Source organism: Carcharodon carcharias, chromosome 5, assembly GCF_017639515.1.
Source record: "Carcharodon carcharias isolate sCarCar2 chromosome 5, sCarCar2.pri, whole genome shotgun sequence".
Classification (NCBI taxonomy): domain Eukaryota; kingdom Metazoa; phylum Chordata; class Chondrichthyes; order Lamniformes; family Lamnidae; genus Carcharodon; species Carcharodon carcharias.
Window position 1 is genome coordinate 197005178 of NC_054471.1, and position 23196 is coordinate 197028373.

The following is a 23196-nucleotide window of genomic DNA, read 5'->3' on the forward strand; positions in this document are numbered from 1 at the left end:
AAGAGCACAATGAAGAGCACAATGAAGAGCACAGTGAGGAGCACAAGGAGGTGCACAAAGAGGAGTACAATGAGGAGCACAATGAGGAGCACGGTGAGGAGCACAATGAGGAGCACAGTGAGGAGCACTGTGAGGAGCACGGTGAGGAGCACAATGAGAAGCACAATGAGGTGCACAATGAGGAGCACAGTGAGGAGCACAATGAGGAGCATAATAAGGAGCATGGTGAGGAGCACAATGAGGAGCAGAGTGAGGAGCACAATGAGGAGCATAATAACGAGCATGGTGAGGAGCACAATGAGGAGCAGAGTGAGGAGCATGGTGAGGAGCACAATGAGGAGCACAATAAGGAGCACAATGAGCAGAAAAAGGAACAGTATGGTGAGGAGCACAATGAGGAGCGCAATGAGGAGCACGGTGAGGAGCACCAAGAGGAGCACAATGAGGAGCACAATGAGCAGCACAGTGAGGAGCACGGTGAGGAGCACAATGAGGAGAATGGCGAGGAGCACAATGAAGAGCACAATGAGGAGCACAATGAAGAGCACAATGAAGAGCACAGTGAGGAGCACAAGGAGGTGCACAAAGAGGAACACCATGAGGAGCACAATGAGGAGCACAATGAGGAGCATGGGGAGGAGCACAATGATGAGCACAGTGAGGAGCACTGTGAGGAGCAAGGTGAGGAGCACAATGAGAAGCACAATGAGGTGCACAATGAGGAGCACAATGAGGAGCACAATGAGGAGCACAGTGAGGAGCACAGTGAGGAGCACAATGAGGAGTACAATGAGGAGCACGATGAGGAGCACGGTGATGAGCACAATGAGAAGCACAATGAGGAGCACAATGAGGAGCACAGTAAGGAGCACAATGAGGTGCCGAGTGAGGAGCATGTTGAGGAGCACAATGAGGAGAACAATGAGGAACACGATGAGGAGGAGAATGAGGAGCACAATGAGGAGCACAATAAGGAGTACGATGAGTAAAACAATGAGGAGCACAATGAGGAGCTCGGTGAGGAGCACAATGAGGAGTACAATGCGAAGCACGGTGAGGAGTACAGTGAGGAGCACAATGAGGAGGCGAGTGAGGAGCATGGTGAGGAGCACAATGAGGAGAACAATGAGGAATACGATGAGGAGGAGAATGAGGAGCACAATGAGGAGCACAATGAGGAGCACAATGAGGAGCACGATGAGGAGCACAATGAGAGCACAATGAGGAGCATGGTGAGGAACACAATGAGGAACACGGTGAGGAGCAGAATGAGGAGCACAATAAGGAGCACAATATCGAGCACATTGAGGAGCACGGTGAGGAGCACAATGAGGAGCACAATGAGGAGCACAATGAGGAGCACAATGAGGTGCACAATGAGGAGCACAATGAGGAGCATGGTGAGGAAAACAATGAGGAACACGGTGAGGAGCACAATGAGGAGCACAATGAGGAGCACAATGAGGAGCATGGTGAGGAGCACGGTGAGGAGCACATTGAGGAGCACAATGAGGAGAACAAGGAACAGCACGGTGAGGAGCACAATAAGGAGCACAATGAGGAGCATGGTGAGGAAGACAATGAGAAGCACGGTGAGGAGCACAATGAAGAGTGTAATGAGGAGCACGGTGAGGAACACAATGAGGAGCACGGTGAGGAGCACCAAGAGGAGCACAATGAGGAGCACAATGAGGAGCACAGTGAGGAGCACAATGAGGAGCACAATGAGGAGCACAATGAGGAGCACGGTGAGGAGCACGGTGAGGAGCACATTGAGGAGCACAATGAGGAGAACAAGGAACAGCACGGTGAGGAGCACAATAAGGAGCACAATGAGGAGCACAATGAGGAGCACAATGAGGAGCACAATGAGGAGCACGGTGAGGAGCACGGTGAGGAGCACATTGAGGAGCACAATGAGGAGAACAAGGAACAGCACGGTGAGGAGCACAATAAGGAGCACAATGAGGAGCATGGTGAGGAAGACAATGAGAAGCACGGTGAGGAGCACAATGAGGAGCACAATGAGGAGCAATGTGAGGAGCACGGTGAGGAACACAATGAGGAGCACGGTGAGGAGCACAATGAGGAGTACAATGCGAAGGATGGTGAGGAGCACGGTGAGGAGCACAATGAGCGTCAAAATGAGGAGCACGGTGAGGAGCACAATGAGGAGAATGGCGAGGAGCACAATGTGGAGCACAATGAAGAGCACAATGAGGGGCACGGGGTGGAGCACAATGAGGTGCACAATGAGGAGCACAGTGAGGAGCACAATGAGGAGCACAGTGAGGAGCACAATGAGGAGCACAATGAGGAGCACGATGAGGAGCACGGTGAGGAGCACAATGAGAAGCACAATGAGGAGCATAATGAGGAGCATGGTGAGGAGCACAATGAGGAGCAGAGTGAGGAGCATGGTGTGGAGCACAATGAGAGAACAATGAGGAACACGATGAGGAGGAGAATGAGCAGCACAATGAGGAGCACAATAAGGAGAATGGCGAGGAGCACAATGTGGAGCACAATGAGGAGCACAATGAAGAGCACAGTGAGGAGCACAATGAGGAGCACAATGAGGAGCACGGTGAGGAGCACAATGAGGAGTACAATGCGAAGCACGGTGAGGAGTAGAGTGAGGAGCACAATGAGGGTCAAAATGAGGAGCATGGTGAGGAGCACAATGAGGACAATGGCGAGGAGCACAATGAGGAGCACAATGAGGAGAAGAATGAGGAACAGGATGAGGAGGACAATGAGGGGCACGTGAGGAACACAATGAGGAGCACAATATCGAGCACATTGAGGAGCACGGTGAGGAGCACAATGAGGAGCACAATGAGCAGCACAATGAGAAGCACAATGAGGTGCACAATGAGAAGCACAATGAGGAGCACAATGAGGAGCATGGTGAGGAGCACAATGAGGAGCATAATGAGGAGCACAATGAGGAACACAATGAGGAACACGGCGAGGAGCACGGTGAGGAGCACGGTGAGGAGGAGGGTGAGGAACATGGTGAGGAGCAGAATGAGGAGCACAATGAGGAGCACGGTGAGGAGCACAATGAAGAGCACAGTGAGCTGAACGGTGAGGAGCACAATGAGGAGCCTAATGAGGAGCACGGTGAAGAGCACAATGAGGAGCACGGTGAGGAGCACAATGAGGAGCCTAATAAGGAGCACGGTGAAGAGCACAATGAGGAGCACAGTGAGGAGCACAATGAGGGGCACAATGAGGAACACAATGAGGAGCAATATGAGGAGCACAATGAGGAGCACAGTGAGGAGCACAATGAGGGGCACAATGAGGAACACAATGAGGAGCAATATGAGGAGCACAATGAGGAGCACGGTGAGGAGCATGGTGAGGAGCACCATGAGGAGAACAATCAGGAGCACAAAGAGGAGCACAATGATAAGCACAATGAGGAGCATGGTGCAGAGCACAATGAGGAGCACAATGAGGAGCACGGTGAGGAGCACAATGAGGAGCACAATGAGGAGCACGGTGAGGAGCACCATGAGGAGAACAATGAGGCACACAATGAGGAGCACAATGTGGAGCACAATGAGCAGCACAATGTGGAGCACAATGAGGAGCACAATGAGGAGCACGGTGTGGAGAAAGGTGAGGTACATGGTGAGGAGCACAATGAGGAGCACAATGAGGAGAACAAGGAACAGCACGGTGAGGAGCACAATGAGGAGCACAATGAGGAGCATGGTGAGGAAGACAATGAGAACCGCGGTGAGGAGCACAATGAGGAGCGTAATGAGGAGCACGGTGAGGAGCACGGTGAGGAGCACAATGAGGAACACAGTGAGGAACACAATGAGGAGCACAATGAGGAGCACGATGAGGAGCACGGTGAGGAGCACAATGAGAAGCACAATGAGGAGCATAATGAGGAGCATGGTGAGGAGCACAATGAGGAGCAGAGTGAGGAGCATGGTGAGGAGCACAATGAGGAGAACAATGAGGAACACAATGAGGAGGAGAATGAGGAGCACAATGAGGAGCACAATAAGGAGTACGATGAGTAACACAATGAGGAGCACAATGAGGAGCACGGTGAGGAGCACAATGAGGAGCACAATGCGAAGCACAGTGAGGAGCATGGTGAGGAGCACAATGAGGGTCAAAATGAGGAGCACGGTGAGGAGCACAATGAGGAGAATGGCGAGGAGCACAATGAGGAGCACAATGAGGATCACAATGAAGAGCACAATGAAGAGCACAATGAAGAGCACAGTGAGGAGCACAAAGAGGTGCACAAAGAGGAGAACAATGAGGAGCACAATGAGGAGCACGGGGAAAAGCAGAATGAGGAGCACAGTGAGGAGCACTGTGAGGAGCACAAGGAGGTGCACAAAGAGGAGTACAATGAGGAGCACAATGAGGAGCACGGGGAGGAGCACAATGATGAGCACAGTGAGGAGCACTGTGAGGAGCACGGTGAGGAGCACTGTGAGGAGCACGGTGAGGAGCACAATGAGGAGCACAATGAGGAGCAGAATGAGGAGCACAGTGAGGAGCACAATGAGGAGTACAATGAGGAGCATGATGAGGAGCACGTTGAGGAGCACAATGAGAAGCACAATAAGGAGTATTGTGAGTAAAACAATGAGGAGCACAATGAGGAGCACAGTGAGGAGCACAATGAGGAGTACAATGCGAAGCACGGTGAGGAGCACAGTGAGGAGCACGATGAGGAGCACGGTGAAGAGCACAATGAGGAGCATGGTGAAGAGCACAATGAAGAGCATGTTGAGGAACACGTTGAGGAGCACGAGGAGGAGCACAATGAGCAGCACAATGAGGAGCACAATGAGGAGCACAATGAGGAGTACGGTGAGGAGCACGGTGAGGCGACAATGAGGAGCATGGTGAGCAGCACAGTGAGGAGCACAATGAAGAGCTCAATAAGGAGCACGGTGAGGAGCACACATGAGGAGCACAATGAGGAGCACAATGAGGAACACGTTGAGGAGGAGAATGAGGAGCACAATGAGGAGCACAATAAGGAGTAACGTGAGTAAAACAATGAGGAGCACAATGAGGAGTACGGTGAGGAGCACAATGAGGGTCAAAATGAGGAGTACGGTGAGGAGCACAATGAGGAGAACAATGAGGAGAACAATGAGGAACACGATGAGGAGGACAATGAGGTGCACGTGAGGAACACAATGAGGAGCACAATAACGAGCACATTGAGGAGCACGGTGAGGAGCACAATGAGGAGCACAATGAGGAGCACAATGAGGAGCACAATGAGCAGCACAATGAGAAGCACAATGAGGTGCACAATGAGGAGCACAATGAAGAGCACGGTGAGGAGCACAATGAGGAGCATAATGAGGAGCACAATGAGGAGCACAATGGGGAGCATTTTGAGGAACACAATGAGGAACACGGTGAGGAGCACAGTGAGGAGCACAATGAGGAGTACAATGAGGAGCACGCTAAGGAGCATGGTGAGGAGCACGATGAGAAGCACAATGACGAGCATAATGAGGAGCAAGGTGAGGAGTACAGTGAGGAGCACAGTGAGGAGCACAATGAGGAGCACGGTGAGGAGCACAATGAGTAGCCTAATAAAGAGCACGGTGAAGAGCACAATGAGGAGCACAGTGAGGAGCACAATGAGGGGCACAATGAGGAGCACAATGAGGAGCAATATGAGGAGCACAATGAGGAGCACAATGAGGAGCATGGTGAGGAGCACAATGAGGAGCACAATGAGGAGCACGGTGAGGAGCATGGTGAGGAGCACCATGAGGAGAACAATGAGGAGCACAAAGAGGAGCACAATGACAAGCACAATGAGGAGCAAGGTGAGGAGCACGATGTGGAGCACAGTGAGGAGCACGATGAGGAGCAATATGAGGAGCACAATGAGGAACACAATGAGTAGCATGGTGAGGAGCACAATGAGGAGCACAATGAGGAGCACGGTGAGGAGCACCATGAGGAGAACAAAGAGGCACACAATGAGGAGCACAATGTGGAGCACAATGAGGAGCACAATGTGGAGCACAATGAGGAGCACAATGAGGAGCACAGTGAGGAGCACAGTGAGGAGGAAGGTGAGGAACATGGTGAGGAGCACAATGAGGAGCACAATGAGGAGCATAGTGAGGAGCACAATGAGGAGCACAATGAGGAGCACAAGGAGGAGCAGAGTGAGGAGCACGGTGAGGAGCACAATGAGGAGAACAATGAGGAACACGATGAGGAGGACAATGAGGAGCACAATGAGGAGCACAATGAGGAGTACAATGACGAGCACAATGAGGAGCACGCTGAGGAGCACAATGAGGAGCAGAGTGAGGAGCATGGTGAGGAGCACAATGAGGAGAACAATGAGGAACACGATGAGGAGGACAATGAGGAGCACAATGAGGAGCACAATAAGGAGTACGGTGAGTAACACAATGAGGGGCACAATAAGGAGCACGGTGAGGAGCACAATGAGGAGCACAATGAGGAGCACAATGAGGAGCTGGGTGAGGAGCACAATGAGGAGCACAATGAGGAGCACAGTTAGGAGCAAAGTGAGAGCACAGTGAGGAGCACAGTGAAGAACACAATGAGGAGCACAATGAGGATCACGGTGAGGAGCACAATGAGGAGCACGTTGAGAAGCACAATGTGGAGCACGGTGAGGAGCAAAATGAGGAGCACAGTGAGGAGCACAATGAGGAGCACGGTGAGGAGCACGGTGAGGAGCACAATGAGGAGCACAGTGAGGAGCACAATGAGGAGCACAATGAGGAGCACAATAAGGAACACAATGAGGACCACCATGAGGAGCACAGTGAGGAGCACTGTGAGGAGCACGATGAGGAGCACGGTGAAGAGCACAATGAGGAGCATGGTGAAGAGCACAAAGAAGAGCATGGTGAGGAACACGTTGAGGAGTACGCGGAGGAGCACAATGAGCAGCACAATGAGGAACACAATGAGGAGCACAATGAGGAGCACAATGAGGAGCATGGTGAGGAGCACGGTGAGGAGACAATGAGGAGCACGGTGAGGAGCACACATGAGGAGCACAATGAGGAGCACAATGAGCCGTACGGTGAGGAGCACAATGAGGAGCACAATGAGGAGCACGGTGTGGAGCACAATGAGGAGCACAACGAGGAGTATGCTGAGGAGCACAATGAGTAGCACGGTGAGGAGCCAAATGAGGAGCACAATGAGGAGCACAATGAGGAGAACAAGGAACAGCACGGTGAGGAGCACAATAAGGAGCACAATGAGGAGCACGGTGAGGAACACAATGAGGAGCACGGTGAGGAGCAGAATGAGGAGCAATGTGAGGAGCACGGTGAGGAACACAATGAGGAGCATGGTGAGGAGCACAATGAGGAGCACAATGCGAAGGATGGTGAGGAGCACGGTGAGGAGCACAATGAGGGTCAAAATGAGGAGCACGGTGAGGAGCACAATGAGGAGAATGACGAGGAGCACAATGAGGAGCACAATGAGGAGCACAATGAAGAGCACAGTGAAGAGCACAATGAGGAGCACAATGAGGAGCACGGTGAGGAGCACGGTGAGGAGACAATGAGGAGCATGATGAGGAGCACAGTGAGGAACACAATGAAGAGGTCAATAAGGAGCACGGTGATGAGCACAATGAGCCGTACGGTGAGGAGCACAATGAGGAGCACAATGAGTAGCACGGTGAGGAGCCAAATGAGGAGCACAATGAGGATCATGGTGAGGAGCACAATGAGGAGTACAATGAGGAGCACGGTGAGGAGCACAATGAGGAGCACAGTGAGGAGCATAATGAGGAGCACAATGAGGAGCACAGTGAGGAGCAAAATGAGCAGCACAATGAGGAGCACGGTGAGGAGCACGGTGAGGAGCAAAATGAGGAGCACAATACGGAGCACAATGAGGAGCATAATGAGGAGCACCATGAGGAGCACAGTGAGGAGCACAGTGAGGAGCATGATGAGGAGCAAGGTGAGGAGTACGGTGAGGAGCACCATGAGGAGCACAATGAGGAGGAAGGTGAGGAGCACAATGAGGAGCACAATGAGGAGCATGGTGAGGAGCACGGTGAGGAGCACAATGAGGAGCACAATGAGGAGCACAATGAGGAGCACAATGAGTAGCACGGTGAGGAGCTCAATGAGGAGCACAATGAGGAGCACAATGAGGAGCACAATGAGTAGCACGGTGAGGAGCTCAATGAGGAGCACAATGAGGGGCACAATGAGGAGCGGAGTGAGGGTTACAGTGAGTAGCACAATGAGGAGCACGGTGAAGAGCACAATGAAGAGCATGGTGAGGAACACGTTGAGGAGCACGAGGAGGAGCACAATGAGCAGCACAATGAGGAGCACAATGAGGAGCACAATGAGGAGCACAAAGAGGAGCAAAATGAGGAGCACGGTGAGGAGCACAATGAGGAGCACAATGAGGAGCACGGTGTGGAGCACAATGAGGAGCACAATGAGGAGCACAGTGAGGAGCACAATGAGGAGCACAGTGAGGAGCACGGTGTGGAGCACAATGAGGAGCACGGTGAGGAGCACAATGAGGAGCACAATGAGGAGCACAGTGAGGAGCAAAATGAGCAGCACAATGAGGAGCACGGTGAGGAGCACTGTGAGGCACACAATGAGAAGCACGGTGAGGAGCACAATGAGGAGCACGCTGAGGAGCACGGTGAGGAGCACAACGAGGAGCACAATAAGGAACACAATGAGGAGCACAATGAGGAGCACGGTGAGGAGCACGGTGAGGAGCACGGAGAGGAGCACGGTGAGGAGCACAATGAGGCGCACAATGAAGAGCACAGTGAGGAGCACAATGAGGAGCACAATGAGGGGCACAATGAGGAGCGGAGTGAGGGTCACAGTGAGTAGCACAATGAGGAGCACGGTGAAGAGCACAATGAGGAGCATGGTGAAGAGCACAATGAAGAGCATGGTGAGGAACACGTTGAGGAGCACGAGGAGGAGCACAATGAGCAGCACAATGAGGAGCACAATGAGGAGCAAAATGAGGAGCACAATGAGCCGTACGGTGAGGCGAACAATGAGGAGCACAGTGAGGAGCACAATGAAGAGCACAATGAGGAGCACAATGAGGAGCAAAATGAGGAGCACAATGAGCCATACGGTGAGGCGAACAATGAGGAGCACAATGAGGAGCACGGTGTGGAGCACAATGAGGAGCACAACGAGGAGTATGTTGAGGAGCACAATGAGGAGCACGGTGAGGAGCAAAATGAGGAGCACGGTGAGGAGCACAATGAGGAGCACAATGAGGATCATGGTGAGGAGCACTATGAGGCACACAATGAGGAGCACGGTGAGGAGCACAATGAGGAGCACGGTGAGGAGCAAAATGAGCAGCACAATGAGGAGCACAATGAGGAGCACGGTGAGGAGCACAATGAAGAGCATGATGAGGAGCAAGGTGAGGAGTACAATGAGGTGCACAATGAGGAGCAAGGTGAGGAACACGTTGAGGAACAGAATGAGGAGCACGTTGAGAAGCACAATGAGGAGCACGGTGAGGAGCACAACGAGGAGCACGGTGAGGAGCACAATGAGGAGCACAGTGAGGAGCACAATGAAGAGCTCAATGAGGAGCACAATGAGGAGCATGGTGAGGAGCACAATGAGGAGCACAATGAGGATCACAGTGAGGAGCACTATGAGGAGCACAATGAGGAGCACAATGAGGAGCAATGTGAGTAGCACGGTGAGGAACACAATGAGGAGCACAATGAGGAGCTGGGTGAGGAGCACAATGAGGAGCACAATGAGGAGCACGGTTAGGAGCAAAGTGAGAGCACGGTGAGGAGCACAGTGAGGAGCACGATGACGAGCACGGTGAAGAGCACAATGAGGAGCACAATGAGGAGCACAATGAGGAGCACAATGAGGAGCACAATGAGGAGCACGGTGAGGAGCACGGTGAGGAGACAATGAGGAGCATGGTGAGGAGCACAGTGAGGAGCACAATGAAGAGCTCAATAAGGAGCACGGTGAGGAGCACACATGAGGAGCACAATGAGGAGCACAATGAGGAGCACGGTGTGGAGCACAATGAGGAGCACAACGAGGAGTATGCTGAGGAGTACAATGAGGAGCACGGTGAGGAGCAAAATGAGGAGCACAATGAGGAGCACAATGAGGATCATAGTGAGGAGCACAATGAGGAGTACAATGAGGAGCACGGTGAGGAGCACAATGAGGAGCACAGTGAGGAGCACGGTGAGGAGCATAATGAGGAGCACAATGAGGAGCACAGAGAGGAGCAAAATGAGCAGCACAATGAGGAGCACGGTGAGGAGCACGGAGAGGAGCATGGAGAGGAGCACAATGAGGAGCTCATTGAGGAGCACAATGAGCAGCATAATGAGGAGCACAATAAGGAGCATAATGAGGAGCACAGTGAGGAGCACAATGAGGAGCAGGGTGAGGAGCACAATGAGGAGCACCATGAGGAGCACAGTGAAGAGCACAGTGAGGAGCATGATGAGGAGCAAGGTGAGGAGTACGGTGTGGAGCACCATGAGGAGCACAATGAGGAGGAAGGTGAGGAGCACAATGAGGAGCACAATGAGGAGCATGGTGAGGAGCACGGTGAGGAGGACAATGAGGAGCACGGTGAGGAGCACAATGAGGAGCACGGTGAGGAGCATGGTGAGGAACACAATGAGGAGCACAATGAGGAACCCGATGAGGAGGACAATGATGAGCACAATGAGGAGCACAATGAGGAGCACAGTGAGGAGCACAATGAGGAGCACAATGAGGAGCACAATGAGGAGCATGGTGAGGAGCACAATGTGGAGCACAATGAGGAGCACAGTGAGGAGCAAAATGAGCAGCACAATGAGGAGCACGGTGAGGAGCACGGAGAGGAGAAAAATGAGAGCACGTTGAGGAGCACTGTGAAGAACACAATGAGGAGCACATTGAGGAGCACAATGTGGAGCACTTTGAGGAGCACAATGAGGAGCACAATGAGGTGCACAATGAGGAGCACAATAAGGTGCACAATGAGGAGCACAATGTGGAGCACGGAGGGAGCACAATGAGGAGCAGAATGAGGTGCACGGTGAGGAGCAGAGTGAAGAACAAAATGAGGAGCACAATGTGGAACACGATTAGGAGCACAATGAGGAGCAAGGTGAGGGGCAAGGAGAGGAGCAGAATGAGGAGCACGGTGAGGAACACGTTGAGGAACAGAATGAGGAGCACGTTGAGAAGCACAATGAGGAGCACAATGAGGAGCACAATGAGGAGCACGGTGAGGAGCACAATGAGCAGCACAATGAGGATCAAAATGAATAGCACGGTGAGGAGCATAATGAGGAGCACTATGAGGAGCGCAATGTGGAGCTCGGTGATGAGCACAATGAGAAGCACAATGAGGTGCAAAATGAAGAGCACAATGAGGAGCACAGTGAGGAGCACAATGAGGAGCGGAGTGAAAGCACCATGAGGAGCACAATGAGGAGCAAGGTGAGGAGAACAATGAAGAGCACAATGAGGAGCACAATGAGGAGCACAATGAGGAGCACAATGAGGAGCAAGGTGAGGAGCACAATGAAGAGCACAATGAGGAGCACAATAAGGAGCACACTGAGGAGCACGGTGAGGAGCACAATGAGGACCACAATGAGGAGCACAATGAGGAGCACGGTGAGGAGCACAATGAGGAGCAAAATGAGGAGCACAATGAGGAGCACGGTGAGGAGCACAATGAGGAGAATGGCGAGGAGCACAATGAGGAGCACAATGAGGAGCACAATGAAGAGCACAATGAAGTGCACAATGAAGAGCGCAGTGAGGAGCACAAGGAGGTGCACAAAGAGGAGTACAATGAGGAGCACAACGAGGAGCACGTTGAGAAGCAAAATGAGGAGCAAAGTGAGGAGCACAATGAGGAGCACAATGAGGATCACGGTGAGGAGCACAATGAGGAGCACAATGAGGAGCACGATGAGCAGCACAATGAGGAGCACAGTGAGGAGCACAATGAGGAGCATGGAGAGGAGCACAATGAGGAGCACAATGAGGAGCACAATGAGGAGCACAATAAGGAACACAATGAGGAGCACCATGAGGAGCACAGTGAGGAGCACAGTGAGGAGCACGATGAGGAGCATGGTGAAGAACACAATGAGGAGCATGGTGAAGAGCAGAATGAAGAGCATGGTGAGGAAAACGTTGAGGAGCACGAGGAGGAGCACAATGAGCAGCACAATGAGGAGCATGGTGAGGAGCATGGTGAGGAGCACAACGAGGAGCACAATAAGGAACACGATGAGGAGCATAATGAAGAGCAAGGTGAGGAGCACGGTGAGGAGTACAATGAAGAGCATGATGAGGAGCAATGTGAGGAGTACAATGAGGTGCACAATGGGGAGCACGGTGAGGAGCACAATGAGGAGCACGGTGAGGAGCACAATGAGGAGCACGGTGAGGAACACAATGAGGAGCACAGTGAGGAGCACAATGAGGAGCACAGTGAGGAGCATGGTGAGGAGTACAATGAGGAGCACAATGAGGAACCCGATGAGGAGGACAATGATGAGCACAATGAGGAGCACAATGAGGAGCACAATGAGGAGCACGGTGAGGAGAAAATTGAGGAAGACAATGAGGAGCACGGTGACGAGCACAATGAGGGGCACAATGAGGAGCACGGTGAGGAGAAAAATGAGAGCACGTTGAGGAGCACTGTGAAGAACACAATGAGGAGCACATTGAGGAGCACAATGAGGAGCACAATGAGGTGCACAATGAGGAGCACAATAAGGTGCACAATGAGGAGCACAATGTGGAGCACGGAGGGAGCGCAATGAGGAGCAGAATGAGGAGTACAGTGAGGAGCACCATGAGGAGCACAATGATGAGCACAATGAGGTGCACGGTGAGGAGCACAGTGAAGAACACAATGAGGAGCACAATGTGGAACATGGTTAGGAGCACAATGAGGAGCAAGGTGAGGGGCAAGGAGAGGAGCAGAATGAGGAGCACGGTGAGGAACACGTTGAGGAACAGAATGAGGAGCACGTTGAGAAGCACAATGAGGAGCACGGTGAGGAGCACAATGAGGAGCACGGTGAGGAGCACAATGAGGAGCACGGTGAGGAACATAATGAGGAGCACGTTGAAGAGCACAATGAGGAGCACGGTGAGGAGCACAATGGGGAGCACAATGAGGAGCACAGTGAGGAGCACAATGAAGAGCTCAATGAGGATCACAGTGAGGAGCACTATGAGGAGCACAGTGAGGAGCACAATGAAGAGCTCAATGAGGATCACGGTGAGGAGCACTATGAGGAACACAATGAGGAGCAAAACGAGGAGCACAATGCGAAGCACGGTGAGGAGCACGGTGAGGAGCACAATGAGGGTCAAAATGAGGAGCACGGTGAGGGGCACAATGAGGAGCACAGTGAGGAGCATGGTGAGGAGCACAATGAGGAGCACAATGAGGAACACAATGAGGAACACGGTGAGGAGCACAATGAGGAGCACGGTGAGGAGCACATTGAGAAGCACAATGAGGTGCACAATGAGGAGCACAGTGAGGAGCACAATGAGGAGCACAGTGGGGAGCACAATGAGGAGTACAATGAGGAGCACGATGAGGAGCATGGTGAGGATCACAATGAGGAGCACAACGAGGAGAACAAGGAAGAGCATGGTGAGGAGCACAATGAGGAGCACAATGAGGAGCATGGTGAGGAAGACAATAAAAAGCATGGTGAGGAGCACAATGAGGAGCGCAATGACGAGCACGCTGAGGAACACAATGGGAAGCACGGTGAGGAGCACCAAGAGGAGCACAATGAGGAGCACAATGCGAAGGACGGTGAGGAGCATGGTGAGGAGCACAATGAGGGTCAAAATGAGGAGCACAGTGAGGATCACAATGAGGAGAATGGCGAGGAGCACAATGAGGAGCACAATGAGGAGCACAATGAAGAGCACATTGTAGATCACAATGAAGAGCACAGTGAGGAGCACAAGGAGTTGCACAAAGAGGAGCACAGTGAGGAGCACAATGAGGAGCACGATGAGGAGCACGGTGAGAAGCACAATGAGAAGCACAATGAGGAGCATAATGAGGAGCAAGGTGAGGAGCACAATGAGGAGCACAATGAGGAACCCGATGAGGAGGACAATGATGAGCACAATGAGGAGCACAATGAGGATTACGGTGAGGAGCACAATGAGGAGCACAATGAGGAGCATGGTGAGGAGCACAATGAGGAGCACAATGAGGAGCACCGTGAGGAGCACGGAGAGGAGCAAGGAGAGGTGCACAATGAGGAGCTCATTGAACAGCATGGTGAGGAGCACAATGAGGAGCACAATAAGGAACACAATGAGGAGCATAATGAGGAGCACCATGAGGAGGAAGGTGAGGAGCACAATGAGGAGCACAATGAGGAGCATGGTGAGGAGCACGGTGAGGAGCACAATGAGGAGCACAATGAGGAGCACAATGAGGAGCACAATGAGTAGCACGGTGAGGAGCACATAGAGGAGCACGGTGAGGAGCACAATGAGGAGCACGGTGAGGAGCACAGTGAGGAGCACAATGAGGGGCACAATGAGGAGCGGAGTGAGGGTCACAGTGAGTAGCACAATGAGGAGCACGGTGAAGAGCACAATGAGGAGCATGGTGAAGAGCACAATGAAGAGCATGGTGAGGAACACGTTGAGGAGCACGAGGTGGAGCAGCAAATGAGGAGCACAATGAGGAGCACAATGAGGAGCACAATGAGGAGCACAATGAGCCGTACGGTGACGTGAACAATGAGGAGCACAATGAGGAGCACGGTGTGGAGCACAATGAGGAGCACAACGAGGAGTATGTTGAGGAGCACAATGAGGAGCACGGTGAGGAGCAAAATGAGGAGCACGGTGAGGAGCACAATGAGGAGCACAATGAGGATCATGGTGAGGAGCACTATGAGGAGCACGGTGAGGAGCACAATGAGGAGCACAGTGAGGAGCAAAATGAGCAGCACAATGAGGAGCAAGGTGAGGAGCACGGTGAGGAGCACAATGAAGAGCATGATGAGGAGCAAGGTGAGGAGTACAATGAGGTGCACAATGAGGAGCAAGGTGAGGAGCACAATGAGGAGCACGGTGAGGAGCACAATGAGGAGCAAGGTGAGGAGCACAATGAGGAGCACTGTGAGGAACACAATGAGGAGCACAGTGAGGAGCACAATGAGGAGCACAGTGAGGAGCATGGTGAGGAGTACAATGAGGAGCACAATGAGGAACCCGATGAGGAGGACAATGATGAGCACAATGAGGAGCACAATGAGGATTACGGTGAGGAGCACAATGAGGAGCACAATGAGGAGCATGGTGAGGAGCACAATGAGGAGCACAATGAGGAGCACAATGACCCATATGGTGAGGAGAACAATGAGAGCACGTTGAGGAGCACTGTGAAGAACACAATGAGGAGCACATTGAGGAGCACAATGTAGAGCACGTTGAGGAGCACAATGAGGAGCACAATGAGGTGCACAATGAGGAGCACAATAAGGTGCACAATGAGGAGCACAATGTGGAGCACGGAGGGAGCACAATGAGGAGCAGAATGAGGAGTACATTGAGGAGCACCATGAGGAGCACAATGACGAGCACAATGAGGTGCACGGTGAGGAGCACAGTGAAGAACACATTGAGGAGCACAATGTGGAACACGATTAGGAGCACAATGAGGAGCAAGGTGAGGGGCAAGGAGAGGAGCAGAAGGAGGAGCACGTTGAGAAGCACAATGAGGAGCACGGTGAGGAGCACAATGAGGAGCATGGTGAGGAGCACAATGAGGAGCACGGTGAGGAACATAATGAGGAGCACGTTGAGGAGCACAATGAGGAGCACGGTGAGGAGCAATGTGAGTAGCACGGTGAGGAACACAATGAGGAGCACGGTGAGGAGCACAATGCGAAGCACGGTGAGGAGCATGGTGAGGAGCACAATGAGGGTCAAAATGAGGAGCACGGTGAGGAGCACAATGAGGAGCACAATGAGTTGCAAGGGGAGGAGCACAATGAGGAGCGCAGTGAGGAACACTGTGAGGAGCACGGTGAGGAGCACTATGTGAAGCACAAGGAGGTGCACAATGAGGAGCACAATGAGGGGCACAATGTGGAGCACAGTGAGGAGCAAAATGAGGAGCACAATGAGGAGCACAATGAGGAGCATGGTGAGGAGCACAATGAGGAGCACAATGAGGAGCATGGTGCGGAGCACAATGACGAGCACAATGAGGAGCACAATGAGGAGCACAATGAGGAGCACAATGTGGAGCACAATGAGGAGCACAATGTGGAGCACAATGAGGAGCACAATGAGGAGCACAGTGAGGAGCACAATGAGGAGCAGAGTGAGGAGCATGGTGAGGAGCAGAGTGAGGAGCATGGTGAGGAGCACAATGAGGAGAACAATGAGAGGACAATGAGGAGCAGAGTGAGGAGCATGGTGAGGAGCAGAGTGAGGAGCATGGTGAGGAGCACAATGAGGAGAACAATGAGAGGACAATGAGGAGCAGAGTGAGGAGCATGGTGAGGAGCAGAGTGAGGAGCATGGTGAGGAGCACAATGAGGAGAACAATGAGGAACACGATGAGGAGGACAATGAGGAGCACAATGAGGAGCACAATGAGGAGGACAATGACGAGCACAATGAGGAGCACGCTGAGGAGCACAATGAGGAGCAGAGTGAGGAGCATGGTGAGGAGCACAATGAGGAGAACAATGAGGAACACGATGAGGAGGACAATGAGGAGCACAATGAGGAGCACAATAAGGAGTACGGTGAGTAACACAATGAGGGGCACAATGAGGAGCACGGTGAGGAGCACAATGAGGAGCACAATGAGGAGCACAATGAGGAGCACAGTGAGGAGCACGATGACAAGCACGGTGAAGAGCACAATGAGGAGCATGGTGAAGAGCACAATGAAGAGCATGGTGAGGAACACATTGAAGAGCACGAGGAGGAGCACAATGAGCAGCACAATGAGGAGCACAATGAGGAGCACAATGAGGAGCACAATGAGGAGCACGGTGAGGAGCACGGTGAGGAGACAATGAGGAGCATGGTGAGGAGCACAGTGAGGAAAACAATGAAGAGCTCAATAAGGAGCACGGTGAGGAGCACACATGAGGAGCACAATGAGCCATACGGTGAGGAGCACAATGAGGAGCACAATGAGGAGCACGGTGTGGAGCACAATGAGGAGCACAACGAGGAGTATGCTGAGGAGTACAATGAGGAGCATGGTGAGGAGCAAAATGAGGAGCACAATGAGGATCATGGTGAGGAGCTCAATGAGGAGTACAATGAGGAGCACGGTGAGGAGCACAATGAGGAGCACAGTGAGGAGCATAATGAGGAGCACAATGAGCAGCACAATGAGGAGCACAATAAGGAATACAATGAGGAGCATAATGAGGAGCACAGTGAGGAGCATGATGAGGAGGAAGGTGAGGAGCACAATGAGGAGCACAGTGAGGAGCACAGTGAGGAGCACAATGAGGAGCATGGTGAGGAGCACGGTGAGGAGGACAATGAGGAGCACGGTGAGGAGCACAATGAGGAGCACGGTGAGGAGCACAATGAGGAGCACGGTGAGGAACACAATGAGGAGCACAGTGAGGAGCACAATGAGGAGCACAGTGAGGAGCATGGTGAGGAGTACAATGAGGAGCACAATGAGGAACCCGATGAGGAGGACAATGATGAGCACAATGAGGAGCACAATGAGGATTACGGTGAGGAGCACAATGAGGAGCACAATGAGGAGCACAATGAGGAGCACGGTGAGGAGAAAAATGAGGAGCATAATGAGGAGCAAAATGAGCAGCACAATGAGGAGCACGGTGAGGAGCACGGAGAGGAGCACAATGAGGAGCACAGTGCGGAGCACAATGAGGAGCACCATGAGGAGCACAATGACGAGCACAATGAGGTGCACGGTGAGGAGCACAGTGAAGAACAAAATGAGGAGCACAATGTGGAACATGGTTAGGAGCAGAATGAGGAGCACGGTGAGGAACACGTTGAGGAACAGAAAGAGGAGCACGTTGAGAAGCACAATGAGGAGCACGGTGAGGAGCACAATGAGGAGCACGGTGAGGAGCACAATGGGGAGCACAATGAGGAGCACAGTGAGGAGCACAATGAAGAGCTCAATGAGGAGCACAATGAGGAGCACGGTGAGGAGCACAATGAGGAGCACAATGAGGATCACGGTGAGGAGCACTATGAGGAGCACAATGAGGAGCACAATGAGGAGCAATGTGAGTAGCACGGTGAGGAACACAATGAGGAGCACGGTGACGAGCACAATGCGAAGCACGGTGAGGAGCACGGTGAGGAGCACAATGAGGGTCAAAATGAGGAGCACAATGAGTTGCACGGGGAGGAGCACAATGAGGAGCACAGTGAGGAACACTGTGAGGAGCACGGTGAGGAGCACTATGGGAAGCACAAGGAGGTGCACAATGAGGAGCATAATGAGGAGCACAATGAGGAGCACAATGAAGAGCACAGCGAGGAACACAATGAGGTGCACAATGAGGAGCACAATGAGGAGCACAGAGAATAGCACAATGAGCAGCACAATGAGGAGCACAATGAATAGTACGGTGAGGAGCATAATGAGGAGCACTATGAGGAGCACAATGAAGAGCACAGTGAGGAGCACAATGAGGAGCACAATGAGGAGCACAATGAGGAGCACAATGAGGAGCACAATGAGGTGCAAAATGAGGAGCACATTGAGGAGCACAGTGAGGAGCACAATGAGGAGCACAGTGATGAGCACAATGAGGAGCGGAGTGAAAGCACCATGAGGAGCACAATGAGGAGCAAGGTGAGGAGCACAATGAAGAGCACAATGAGGAGCACAATAAGGAGCACATTGAGGAGCACGGTGAGGAGCACAATGAGGAGCACAATGAGGAGCACAGTGAGGTGCACAATGAGGAGCACAATGAGGAGCACGGTGAGGAGCACAATGAGGAGCACAATGAGGAGCACAATGAGGAGCACAATGAGGAGCATGGTGAGGAACACAATGAGGAACACGGTGAGGAGCACAATGAAGAGCACAGTGAGGAGCACAATGAGGAGCACAATGAGGGGCACAATGAGGAGCACATTGAGGAGCACTGTGAGGAGCACAGTGAGGAGCACAATGAGGAGCACAATGAGGGGCACAATGAGGAGCACAGTGAGGAGCACAATGAGGAGCACAACGAGGAGAACAAGGAACAGCATGGTGAGGAGCACAATGAGTTGCACAATGAGGAGCATGGTGAGGAAGAAAATGAGAAGCATGGTGAGGAGCACAATGAGGAGCGCTATGAGGAGCACGGTGAGGAACACAATGAGAAGCACGGTGAGGAGCACCAAGAGGAGCACAATGAGGAGCACAATGAGGAGCAATGTGAGGAGCACGCTGAGGAACACAATGAGGAGCATGGTGAGGAGCACAATGAGGAGCACAATGCGAAGGACGGTGAGGAGCACGGTGAGGAGCACAATGAGGGTCAAAATGAGGAGCACGGTGAGGAGCACAATGAGGAGAATGGCGAGGAGCACAATGAGGAGCACAATGAGGAGCACAATGAAGAGCACAATGAAGTGCACAATGAAGAGCACAGTGAGGAGCACAAGGAGGTGTACAAAGAGGAGTACAGTGAGGAGCACAATGAGGAGCACGTTGAGAAGCACAATGAGGAGTACGGTGAGGAGCAAAATGAGGAGCACGTTGAGGAGCACAATGAGGAGCACGGTGAGGAGCACAATGGGGAGCACAATGAGGAGCACAGTGAGGAGCACAATGAAGAGCTCAATGAGGAGCACAATGAGGAGCACAATGAGGAGCACAATGAGGATCACGGTGAGGAGCACTATGAGGAGCACAATGAGGAGCACAATGAGGAGCAATGTGAGTAGCACGGTGAGGAACACAATGAGGAGCAAAATGAGGAGCACAATGCGAAGCACGGTGAGGAGCACGGTGAGGAGCACAATGAGGATCAAAATGAGGAGCACAATGTGGAGCACAATGAGGAGCATGGTGAGGAACACAATGAGGAACACGGTGAGGAGCACAATGAGGAGCACAGTGAGGAGCACAATGAGGAGCACAAAGAGGAGCACCGTGAGGAGCACAATGAGGAGCACAATGAGGAGCACAATGAGGAGCACTGTGAGGTGCACGGTGAGGAGCACATTGAGAAGCACAATGAGGTGCACAATGAGGAGCACAGTGAGGAGCACAATGAGGAGCACAGTGGGGAGCACAATGAGGAGTACAATGAGGAGCACGATGAGGAGCACGGTGAGGAGCACAATGAGGAGCACAACGAGGAGAACAAGGAACAGCATGGTGAGGAGCACAATGAGGAGCACAATGAGGAGCATGGTGAGGAAGACAATGAGAAGCATGGTGAGGAGCACAATGAGGAGCGCAATGACGAGCACGGTGAGGAACACAATGAGAAGCACGGTGAGGAGCACCAAGAGGAGCACAATGAGGAGCTCAATGCGAATGACGGTGAGGAGCATGGTGAGGAGCACAATGAGGGTCAAAATGAGGAGCACAGTGAGGAGCACAATGAGGAGAATGGCGAGGAGCACAATGAGGAGCACAATGAGGAGCACAATGAAGAGCACATTGAAGAGCACAATGAAGAGCACAGTGAGGAGCACAAGGCGGTGCACAAAGAGGAGTACAAGGAGGAGCACAATGAGGAGCACTGTGAGGTGCACAGTGAGGAGCACAATGAGAAGCACAATGAGGTGCACAATGCGGAGCACAGTGAGGAGCACAATGAGGAGCACAGTGGGGAGCACAATGAGGAGTACAATGAGGAGCACGATGAGGAGCATGGTGAGGAGCACAATGAGAAGCACAATGAGGAGCATAATGAGGAGCACGGTGAGGAGCACAATGAGGAGCAGAGTGAGGAGCATGGTGAGGAGCACAATGAGGAGAACAATGAGGAACACGATGAGGAGGAGAATGAGGAGCACAATGAGGAGCACAATAAGGAGTACGATGAGTAACACAAAGAGGAGCACAATGAGGAGCACAATGAGAAGCACAATGAGGAGCACAATGAGCAGCACAATGAGAAGCACAATGAGGTGCACAATGAGGAGCACAATGAGGAGCACGGTGAGGAACACAATGAAGAGCACAATGAGGAGCATCATGAGGAGCACAATGAGGAGCACGGTGAGGAGCACAATGAGGAGCACAGTGAGGAGCACTGTGAGGGGCATGGTGAGGAGCACAATGAGGAGCACAGTGAGGAGCACTGTGAGGGGCATGGTGAGGAGCACAATGAGGAGCACAGTGAGGAGCACAATGAGATGCACAGGGAGGAGCACAATGAGGAGCACAATGAGGAGCACAATGAGGAGCATGGTGAGGAAGACAATGAGAAGCATGGTGAGGATCAAAATGAGGAGCGCAATGAGGAGCACGATGAGTAACACAATGAGAAGCACGGTGAGGAGCACCAAGAGGAGCACAATGAGGAGCACAATGAGGAGCAATGTGAGGAGCACGGTGAGGAACACAATGAGGAGCACGGTGAGGAGCACAAGGAGGAGCACAATGCGAAGCACAGTGAGGAGCACTGTGAGGTGCACAATGAAGGTCAAAATGAGGAGCACGGTGAGGAGCACAATGAGGAGAATGGCGAGGAGCACAATGAAGAGCACAATGAGGAGCACAATGAAGAGCACAATGAATGCACAATGAAGAGCACAGTGAGGAGCACAATAAGGAGTACGGTGAGTAACACAATGAGGGGCACAATGAGGAGCACGGTGAGGAGCACAATGAGGAGCACAATGAGGAGCACAATGAGGAGCACAGTGAGGAGCACGATGACAAGCACGGTGAAGAGCACAATGAGGAGCATGGTGAAGAGCACAATGAAGAGCATGGTGAGGAACACATTGAAGAGCACGAGGAGGAGCACAATGAGCAGCACAATGAGGAGCACAATGAGGAGCACAATGAGGAGCACAATGAGGAGCACGGTGAGGAGCACGGTGAGGAGACAATGAGGAGCATGGTGAGGAGCACAGTGAGGAGCACAATGAAGAGCTCAATAAGGAGCACGGTGAGGAGCACAATGAGGAGCACAACGAGGAGTATGCTGAGGAGTACAATGAGGAGCATGGTGAGGAGCAAAATGAGGAGCACAATGAGGATCATGGTGAGGAGCTCAATGAGGAGTACAATGAGGAGCACGGTGAGGAGCACAATGAGGAGCACAGTGAGGAGCATAATGAGGAGCACAATGAGGAGCACAATGAGCAGCACAATGAGGAGCACAATAAGGAATACAATGAGGAGCATAATGAGGAGCACAGTGAGGAGCATGATGAGGAGCAAGGTGAGGAGTACGGTGTGGAGCACCATGAGGAGCACAATGAGGAGGAAGGTGAGGAGCACAATGAGGAGCACAGTGAGGAGCACAGTGAGGAACATGATGAGGAGCAAGGTGAGGAGTACGGTGTGGAGCACCATGAGGAGCACAATGAGGAGGAAGGTGAGGAGCACAATGAGGAGCACAGTGAGGAGCATGGTGAGGAGCACGGTGAGGAGGACAATGAGGAGCACGGTGAGGAGCACAATGAGGAGCACAATGAGGATCACGGTGAGGAGCACTATGAGGAGCACAATGAGGAGCACAATGAGGAGCAATGTGAGTAGCACGGTGAGGAACACAATGAGGAGCACGGTGAGGAGCACAATGCGAAGCACGGTGAGGAGCACGGTGAGGAGCACAATGAGGGTCAAAATGAGGAGCACAATGAGTTGCACGGGGAGGAGCACAATGAGGAGCACAGTGAGGAGCACGGAGAGGAGCACAATGAGGAGCACAGTGAGGAGCACGATGAGGAGCACAGTGAGGAGCATGGTGAGGAGCACGGTGAGGAGCACAATGTGGAACCCGATGAGGAGGACAATGATGAGCACAATGAGGAGCACAATGAGGATTACGGTGAGGAGCACAATGAGGAGCACAATGAGGAGCACAGTGCGGAGCACAATGAGGAGCACCATGAGGAGCACAATGACGAGCACAATGAGGTGCACGGTGAGGAGCACAGTGAAGAACAAAATGAGGAG